A 9,962-nucleotide genomic window follows, 5' to 3' on the forward strand; every position below is an offset into this window, starting at 1 on the left:
TATTTGGGTTTTTCTCTGTGGAAGATGTTTTGTCCGGGGTACGAGATGCAGATGTAATTTTGCCTTTCCAGATGGGAAACATTGCTCCCTGTCCTCCTGCCACAAGCAAACAAAGAAAAACCCCAAGCAGTGCAGTGGTGCAGCACCCCTGGAAGCTGGCAGCCAGGGAGACCACCTGATCCCTGAACAGGAGACTCTCTGCTTTTCCTGCCACACACGGATCTGTGTTGGAGGGGAGGGGGCTTGGCAGAACCCCCAGGAGAACGATGGATCTGTGGTGTTCCTGCTTCATTGAGATTCATGAGGCAGTTCACCCATCTGAACCAGTGGCTGTCTGCAGGCTCAAAGAACTATCCCTGCATCAGTTACACAGAGCTTTTCTTCACCCCCATGAGGGCAAGCGTGGTGTGTTGGGTTTTTTTGTTAAAGCTGAAATTACCACATGATTAGAGGAGCTGGGACCCTAGGCGTTGGCCTGCAGAACCTATAACTTAAAGCAGCCCTGGATAAGCATCTATTTGTTCCTGTGATGTGCCGGGGGCAAGAAATCTCACCCAGACAATGCACTATTCCAAAAAGTTTTAGGGTTTAAGAATGGAACTGTCTACCTACTCTGGAAAGCTGGGGTGTACAGACAGTCACATGGGACCAAGCAAGCCTCACCCACTGAAAGGCGGGGCAGGTCTAGCTATGGAAAAAGGAAAGGTAAGGCACTGTGGTGTCCATTAACTCGACATGGTTATTAAAGCTCCAGGCCTGAGTGTGAATGGATGTATGCATTCTAGGGGGCAAATGCCAAAGATGGGGATAGCACGGTCCATTTGAGGGGGCTCTTGGATCAAGGCAGATGGCAATGAGGTAACAATGCCACTTTAGAAACAGGAGTGCAAAGCCCAGGATTCTCTGTGTCAGCAAGGAGGCAGGTAACTTTCCTCACCCCCACCTCAGCCCCTACAAGGGATCTGCCAAGGAAAAACCATGGCTGAGTGACCTCTTCTCCAGAAAGCGACAGGGTCAGTGCAAGAAAGTTTCGTGCCCTAGGCAAAACTTCAACCTTGCACCCCCTCCCCCAGCTAATCCTGCCCCACCCCACAGCAGCTAACTCAGCCCCTCACCTGGGGAGCCCCCCCAGCAGCAGCTACCCCCCCCACTGTGACAGCTAACCCCTCTCCCCCCAGCAGCTAACCCTGCCTAGGGAGACTTCCCTGCTCTCCCCCACAGCTAACCCTGCCTGGGTAGCCCGCCGCAGCTCACCTCGGCTCTGCTGCCTCCACTGAGCACACTGGCGCTGCTCTTCTCCTCCTCCCTGCCCAGGTGCTGATTGCAGGAGACTTAGGGTATGGCTACACTTGGACATGTGCAGTGATGGGAGTTACAGCTGTGTAGGGACAGCGCTGCAGTGTGGCCACACTGACAGCTACCAGTGCTGCAGTGTGGCTGCATTTGCAGTGCTTTGGGGGTGGTGCATTGTGGGCAGCTATCCCAGCGTTCAAGTGGCTGCAATGTGTTTTCAAAACGGGGGTGGGGTGGAGTGTGACAGGGAGCGTGGAGGAGACAGAGAGTGGATTTTTGGAGCTGACACTGTTCTCAGCTCCCTGCCTTGCAAGTTCTAAGGACTGGAAGATACACAGCACCAACCTTCAATCATTTGAAAAGTTTTGACCCTTCCCCCACCTCACTTATTCACTAAATGCAAATTATGCACTCCTAAATAGCCTTCAGACCACATAAGCAGCTGCTTAACACGGACTCCCCCTCCCCTTTCTCCTCAAGCAAACAGCTGTGAACATTCCAAAGCAATTACCCTGCCTCCCCTGGCTTGCTGGAGCAAAGAGCGGCTGTGTTTGTTTTTTAAATAAGTAGGTCCGGAGAGCTCGTAGTTCAGCCATTCTTCCGGTTTGTTGTGGAAAGGAATTCTGGGATACCTCTTAATACCCTGGAGGCCAATAAAAGTGCTTTTGGTGGCCACACTTGATGAGCAGTGCTGCATCACCAGCGCTGCAATCGTTACGAGGGAAAGAGAAAGCAAGAGAAAGGCAATACTAAGAAGAAAAAGCACGAAGCAGCTGATAAGCTCCTGGCAAGCCAAATGACTGTATCCAGTCAATCCGTAGCCCATGCACGCAGAGCCACTACTGTGCGCCCCCAGCCCAAGCTCTTCCCGTGTGGCCCCCAAGGTCACGCACCCCCTTCTCTAGCCAGCCAGGTGATTACCACCAGCAAGTGCCGCCAACACCTGAACGTTCACTCTACAGCCCTGAGAACGACGACCCTTACCCTCGCACTCGAACCCCCATAAACCAGTGCAGCAGTGTATCTGAAGTGCAGCAGTCATTGCAGCAGCCACCCAGACAGGACATATTCAAAACTTACTGTACAGTCACCAAAGTCACCCACCCCCCGCCCTTTAGTTATTTCTTCAATAAAGTCGTGACTGTGCAAAACAGTTTTCTTAATTGCAGATAAGTGTAGATACCGAGCCCAGGAAAAAAACAGGCGACTGCAAATCGTTGAACCAAACTGCACTTCCACTCCTGGCAAGGCACCAGACATTACTGTTGGCTTTCAGCCTCAATTCCTCCTCAGGGCAGCCTAATCCTTGGAACGCCCTGTGGTGGCCTCTTAAGTAGCCCGCTTCTCTTGGGCTGTGCAAATTTCAGCCCCAGCGTGAACCTCAGAGGTTCATGCCGACTGAAATGTGCACCCTCCTTCAAAACATTAGGAGGGTACAGCATGGGGATCATAACCGCAGGATGCTGCTTTCCCCAAGTCTGAGCTTTCCATAAAGAGAATGCCATGCACCTTTTAAATGCCCAAAAGCACAGCTCCCACAGTCATATCGGCACTGGCTCGCCTGAGTTGAACTGGTCGTGTTGCCTGTCAAGCTCCCCGGTATAGGTTCAGAGCCAAGGCATAATGGTAAGCGGGTCCCAACACATAGGGTATTCGACATCCCCTGCTGTGACTTCCAGTTCTGGGAAAAGTCCGGGCCTGCAGTTCCTGAACAGGCCACTGTTCCAAAGTGCGGGCCATCAGGCACCTTCCAGGCCAGCCTGTGTAAATGTCAATGAAAACCACGGTGAATCACAAAACACCTGGAAGAACCATAAAGAAATACCGTCCGATTATGTACTTGGATGCTAGGTGAGGTGTGCCAGAATAAGGAATATGCGTCCATCTATCGCCCCTCCAGCAGTTAGGGAACCCATTGTGCAAAAGCCACCACAATTGTCCTGCACGAGGGCCGGCTTTAGGGCCATTCCACCAAATCCCCCAAATCGGCCCCGCGCCTAAAAGGGCCCCATGGCCAGTGGCAGAGCCACTGGGGGGGTGGGCAATGGTTGAAAAAGCCCTTCCTGGCTAGAGGCTTCCTTAATTTTAACTCACCTGGCAGCGTTCTCTGGGTCTCGCCGGCGGTTCCTCACTGCTCCGGGTTCAGCACACTTCGGCGGCAGGTCCTTCAATGCCCAATCCCAACCCCCCAAACAAAAAAAAAAAACTCAGAGCAAGGAAGACCTGCGCCAAAAACTAGGAGCACCGCCCAGTGAGTGCAAGCCCACAATGTTTTTTCGTGGTTTGTTGTTTTTTTTTAGTCATCCGCCGGGTGCCCCGTCGAAAACGTTCGAATCGGGCCCTGCGCTTCCTAAAGCGGCCCTGCTGCATGTCCCCAGAGTCCCCACGGTCTTCTTAGCAGGATGCGGTTAATGCCCTGCAAACTTGCATCAAAAGACTCCATCCCCCCACAGTCCGACTTCCCACTCCAAACGTGGTACGCGCGACGGATCGGTAGCTGCTGGATTGCCAGCTTCCAGATTGCAGATAGCCACCCTTCTTCCACCAGCAGGGCAGGCGCTCAATCTCGTGTCCCTGCGCCGCAGGCTGGGGGTGATCCTCAACACAGTCCCCATAAAAGTGGCGTTTCTCATCAAGAGAGAGATTGACCGTGGCAGGCAATGCCGTTTCCCAGCCCCCGACTCTACCCATCAACGCTCCGTGCAGCTTCTCTATCTCGGATGCTCCAGCCACTCGCTGTCACTGTCGTCCTGGGAGAGGGGCAAGTGTATGCGAGGCCAGCCAAGTCAGGTCGCAAGGGGGAAGTGAGGACGGGCCGCCAGCCAAAAGGGCAAAGCCCGCAGTGCGGCCTTGCCAGCCCCAGCAGGAGACCCCAACGCGCACTCAAAAATACACATGCAAGAGGGAGAAGTGCTGTTGAAACCCACTGCAGAGTCACTCCCAGAGAACACGGGGGCACCCAGGCCGCGGCTGGCCTCCCCCATTCAGTAACAGGCAATGAAGCATGTTTAGGGGTTGCAGCGAGACGCCAACACGACCCCTTGCTGCATTGGAGACTCTTGACAGCTTCTTCTTGCTGTTTGTCTTTGTGCGTAGATAACCTTCAGCTTCTCCGCCCGGATCCAAGCTGCATGCACTCGCCCTGTATGCTCTCCTTCGCACGTCACTGTGAGGCCTCATAGCTGTCAGGGCAGCCCAAGACACAGGGAAGCGAGCCGCCAACGGCAGAGTAGGAAGAGCCCTAACGCACCCTCCCGTTAGGGCCAGCAATGGGAGAAAGCCCACCGGGCATGAACACCAGCTACCCTTCACCAGCCACCACCCAGGTGGCAAATGCAAAGAGACCCCCAGGAGAAGCGCCCCTAAGAGACAGACACAGTGCCAAACCTCACAGCCAGGGAAGCCCCCCCCTTTGGATAATCCCACAAGTTCAGGGTCTGAGGCCCAGTTCTCCAAGTCAGTTCATTCCCAGTAGGCGCATAGCACGCAGGGGAACCTCAGCTTAGGCCACCTGTTCTGCAACAGGGCAGGCTGGTCTCTTGGGATGTGTATCTGGGCGGCCTGACTCCAACAGGGGGAAAGGAAAGACCTAAAGGAACAGTGAGGAAAGACCTGGCACGGCTGGCTAAGGGAGAGAAGCCAGACTCACATTTGATGGCATGTAGAAAGTACTTCCACGGCATGCTGGTCAGGCCCAGCGCCTCCTCATAGTCTTGCCTTACCTCCTCAGGCGCTTTTGTGACAGTCGATAGCTTCTGCAAGGAGAGAACACGCAGCCTCCAGTGACACAGCGGCCCCCACAACGTCAATGAAGAGTAAAAAAGGGTATCAGTATCGAAGGAGTAGCCAGTGTAGTCTGGATCTGTAAAAGCAGCAAGAGAAGCCGTGGCATCTTATAGACTAACAGACGTGGGAGCATGAGCTTCGGGATGAATAGCCCCTCGTCATGCATGTACATGTGGGATTCATCCACGAAAGCTCAGGCTCCAAACGTCGTTAGTCCTATAATGGGTGTCAAACAGATTCTCTGCGCTTCTAAGAGGTAATGTTTCCCAACAGAGGTACCGGGTTTTGGACACCTCGGGAGAAGCAGCAGCTTCACACAAACTCCTGGCCGTCTACAGTCATCCCTCTGTCTGCATATGAACCTCCGCTTCACACACAACAGACAAAACCACAAGCGGTCCCTCGTCGGACAAGCACTGATTCAGAGAGCAAAAACGCAAGGCCAGAACCCAGCTCCATTGGGCCAGGCGGGGCAGCACAAGCAGTCAGCTCCTGTGCTCACTGGACTTCTAGAGCGCGAGCGCGAGCCCGGAGGCAGGAAGAAACGAAGCAGCGGTGTGGGCCTGGCGAGGGAAAGCCCTGTCTACATACAGAGAGGTCGTCACACCGTTGAGCGAGAGCAGAACACTCCCGAGGGCGACAGTGAGCCGGGCCTGGCAAGGGAACGTGATTTGATGCCAGTGGACGAGGGCCATGCTTGTGCGGAAGCAGGAAGCAAGATAGGTCACAGCCCTTCCCTCCCCAGAGGGGGTACTGGTCATAGCGTTTGGTAGAAAGAAAGAAAGAACAGCGCAGGTGGGACGACGGTTCTCGCAGGATGGTGGGGGCGTGGAAACCGTAGCCTCAACAGAGCCGCCTCTCTGAAGCCAGACGGACTGGTGGAAAGGTGCGGAGGCCCGTGGGCTTGGCGGAACCCCAGTGTCGCAGAAGGGCCCCCTGCGGCGGACCAGGGTTCCTTGTTTTTTTTGTATCTCTCTCAGGAAAGATTTGTGTCATGTTCTCTCTAATCTTGTCTCAGTAGAACACTGTCCCCCGTGAATAGAGACGGAACCCTGGCGAGAGGGCCACGGGGGGACGGAACGCGAGTAGTGGCGAGTCCAGCGTCCGTGAGCTGACGGCCTCGCTCGGTGCTGGGGAGCGGTGCCGGAGCGTAACCGGTGCCGGGATCGGACTGACCTGCACCAAGCGCGGCGGGAGGTGACTGGGATCGGACCTTCGGTGCCGGGTGATGCTCCTCGAGTCACGGTGCCGGTAGCGGGGGTGAGCTGGAGCGGTTGCGGGGAGTATCGGGACCGACGTGAAAGAATCTGCGCCGCGAGTAACGACCGTGCGCCGGGAGAGCGTGCCGACTGGCGAGCTGGGCGCTCGAAACCAGACCTCCTTGGAGCGAGATCGGTGCCCGGACGGACGGGCCGAGCGGACGGGCCAGACCGAAGAATCCGGACGGTGCTCAGCTATCGGGGTTTGGTTGCCCTTGAAAGTACAACCCGACTGGCGTGACCGGGTGGCGGCAGCCAGGCTCCGTCAAGGCAATAAAGGTCGCCTTGCTGACGAGAATAGTCTCGGCGTGGAGTGGGACTATGAGCTCTACCCCAGATCTGGCGGGGAGCTAAACGAGGATCGGACTTGACGACCCGCCGGCCTGGAGTCAACGAAGCCGCTGCACAGCCATGCAGCCGGCTTGCATGGGTGTCCGTCTGGGCTGCTTAGCCAGGTGTAGAGGATGAACGAGGCCTCATTCCCAGGAGCCGGTGCGGGAGAAGAGTGGTGCCGCGCGTTTTCGCGGAGCCGGAGGGATCCGGGCCGGCAGCCGTGCTCGTGCCGAGGGCGCGGGTGAAGTGCGCGTCCATAAGGAGCGTCTGGAGGCGCTGGCACGCTCCTTCTTAGTTGCGGCCGGTAAGGCTTGTGCAGATGCAGCACGTCTCACGAGACGTGTGATCCCCCAGCAACTTTAAAGCAGCGTTGTGGGATCGCGGTGGGCATCGGCTTTTACCAAGCGAGCACACTTTGAATCCCGGCGTAACCAGGCATCACCCGCGCCGGCGCTGGGGGAGGGCCTAGAGCCCGAACCCGCGAACTAACTAACTAATAATGTGCAAAACTAGACGATAACGAAAAACTATATGATACTAAAGTGAACTACAATAAACTAACACTAGAACTGTAACGATAACAAGAAAGCTAGGGGACGAGTGGAGTCAGCTGTGCGCCTCACGACAGTTCCAACGACCGACACGGCGGAAGAAAGGAAACGTGAGGAGCGGCGGCCGGCAGGGTAATATCTACCCGCCATGGGCGGCGCCACTCAGGATGCGACCTGCCGGCCGCTGGAGGTGCGGGGAGCTCCGAGGAAATCGTGCCCGCGCGCGCGCACACCTACGGAGGGGAGTGAGCAACACATCTCCAAGAACAGGCCACCTCACCGCCCCAGAGGGGTAGGGGTGGTGCGTACGGCGGATTTGGTAGTCAAAGAAAGAAGAACCAGCGCACTTTGCAGGCCATGCAAAACCACGGGCGCGGACCGCTGAGCGCGGTCACCCTCGGGCGCTGCGCTGCGCGAACCCGGCCCTGGCTGCTGGAGGCTGCGGCCCCGAGCGCAGGTGGCGCCCGGAACAGTCCTCGCCTCGAAACCTGCTCCCGCAAGTGAGACCGGCCCAGGCCCGGCGCGGCTGGCACAGCTCCCCTGACACGCCCTTCCGGCCTAGGCCAGCCCTGCGCCCCTCTGCGTGCCGGGCCACGGCCAGGGGATCTTCCACGCACCCCGAGCTACGCCAGTGCGTCCACGGGGACAGGAGCCCGCGAGGGCCCCCAGCCGGGCACTGGGCGAGCCGGGGCGGGGGACCCTCCGCTGCGGCCAACCGGCAAACCGCGGGAGCGCTCCGGCCCTGGCCCGGCGCAAGGGCGGCCTGAGCCGCAAGCCGGACTAGAACCGGCGCCTGCGGGACCGCTGGAGCTGGGCCGGGACGACCGGAACCGGAGAGGGCGGGGGAGGGAACGGAAGCCAGGCCAGCGGGAGGGGAGGGACACGGGGCCGGGGCCGGGACACTGAGCCAGGCGGGGGGCGGGGAGGGGAGGGAACACCAGGAGCCAGCGGGGGCGGGGGAGGGGAACGGGCCGGGCCGGGCACGGAGCCAGGCGGGGGGAGGAGGGAGGGGACACAAAAGGAGCCAGGCGGGGGGCGGGGGAGGGGACACAGGAACCAAGGCGGGGGAGGGGCACTGGAGCCAGGCAGGCGGAGGGGAGGGGAACGGGGGGCCCGGGCCGGGGCCGGGCCGGGCCGGGACACAGACCAGGCGGGGGGGGGATGGACACAGGAGCCAGGCGGCCCGCCCGGCCGGCCGCCGCCGCCGCCGCTACCTGAAGGGTTGACGTTGACATTTCATCGCCCGGCCGCCGAGTCCCCGGCGCTGTCGAGCGGCCTGGATCCGGCTCCCGCGGCGGTCACTGAACCGCGCAGCCGCGGTGGGGAGCGAGGAGGTGGGGGCCCCCTGCCGGCCGCGCCGGGGAACGCAGCAGACCGCCGCAGCGGAGGGGGCCCCGCCCACGGCGAGTGGGCTCATCCCCGCCGGAGAGTCCGGCGTTGTGGTATAAGCGCCAGCCGACACCACCCCTGCGACGAAGAACCCCGCGATGGACAGCAGCCCCTTCCCCCACGCCCGGACTTTAAGTCTCTGGGGGACATCGCCTGCATAGCAAGTCACACCCCTTAGCCCGCTAGCTCAGGGACTGATCTGGCCTAAAGCCCCTCCAGGCTGGACCAGAGGATGCGAGATGGGAACGTTGCCACTCCCGGGACGTTGTGGTTCAGCTGGGTGTCCAGACATTGAGGCCAAGTGTGTGTGCATAGGTTGGCGGCTTCAGGCAGCAGGTCGTGCTACAGCGTTCCATCACTACGCAGCGCTTCAGGAAGAACAGCATCTGCTCTGAGAAGATAGGCAGAGGGGACTGTTAGTCTAAGTGTAGAAGCGATGTCCTGTGACACCTTCCTCAGACTTCTGTCGCAAGGGCCGGTGCAACCTATTTAGGCAAACTAGGCGGCCGCCCTAGGGCACCTAGTGGTGGGGCACCTAAAAAGGCCCCCTCAGGGAAGAGGTGGAGTGAGCTGGGGGAGGCAATGTGGGAGGGCTGCCCGCAAAGTAGACGGGGGGCACCAGGGGAAGCACTCCAGCCCAGCCACCCCGCTAGCGACACAGCCCCGCCAAGGGGCTTGGCTAACTTGCAGCGTACAGCGCTGGAATTGTACAGCGGTCTTCGTAACAGCTGTGTAGGAAGCGCTGAGTGTGCCACAGACAGCTACCAGCTGCTGGCAGGTTGGAATTCATTTGCAGGCTGTTGGGGTCGTGCATGGGGCAGCTATCACAGAGCACCTCGTCCCATTTTGCACCGTGTTGTGGGAAGGGGACGGAAGGGTGCGGGTCATTTCGCTTCCGAACCCAACGCCCCGGGTGATCAAACTTCACATCCCAGCAGTCACAGTTTTGCCGTCCACACTTTGGTGCCATCGTGAGTCTCCCATGGTTTCTGTGTACATGAGTTTCGGTGGAAATGGACCGCGAGCAACTGAGGAACTTTGCTAATTGAGTGTCGCCAGCCCATCACGTTTGGCAGTTGAGCTATTCCTACTCCAAGTGACAGTGAGGGAGTCCGATGATGTTATCTGAGTACCTGAATGTGTAGGACACTAAAGGTTTGGCAGAACAGAAAAGCTCAGCACCATGGAAGCGCCGCTTGGGCTCGGGAAACAGAACGAGGTGGGATCCATCGCATGGGAAGTCTGGGAGAACGAGCAGTGGGCTGGCAGAACTTCAAGAGAAAAGCTCACTGTATGGGACTGGGGAAGGAGCCAACCCCAGCCTGCGGCGCAGGGACACGAGATGAGAGCT

This window comes from Chelonoidis abingdonii, chromosome 19, assembly GCF_003597395.2.
Source record: "Chelonoidis abingdonii isolate Lonesome George chromosome 19, CheloAbing_2.0, whole genome shotgun sequence".
NCBI classification, from domain to species: Eukaryota; Metazoa; Chordata; order Testudines; family Testudinidae; genus Chelonoidis; species Chelonoidis abingdonii.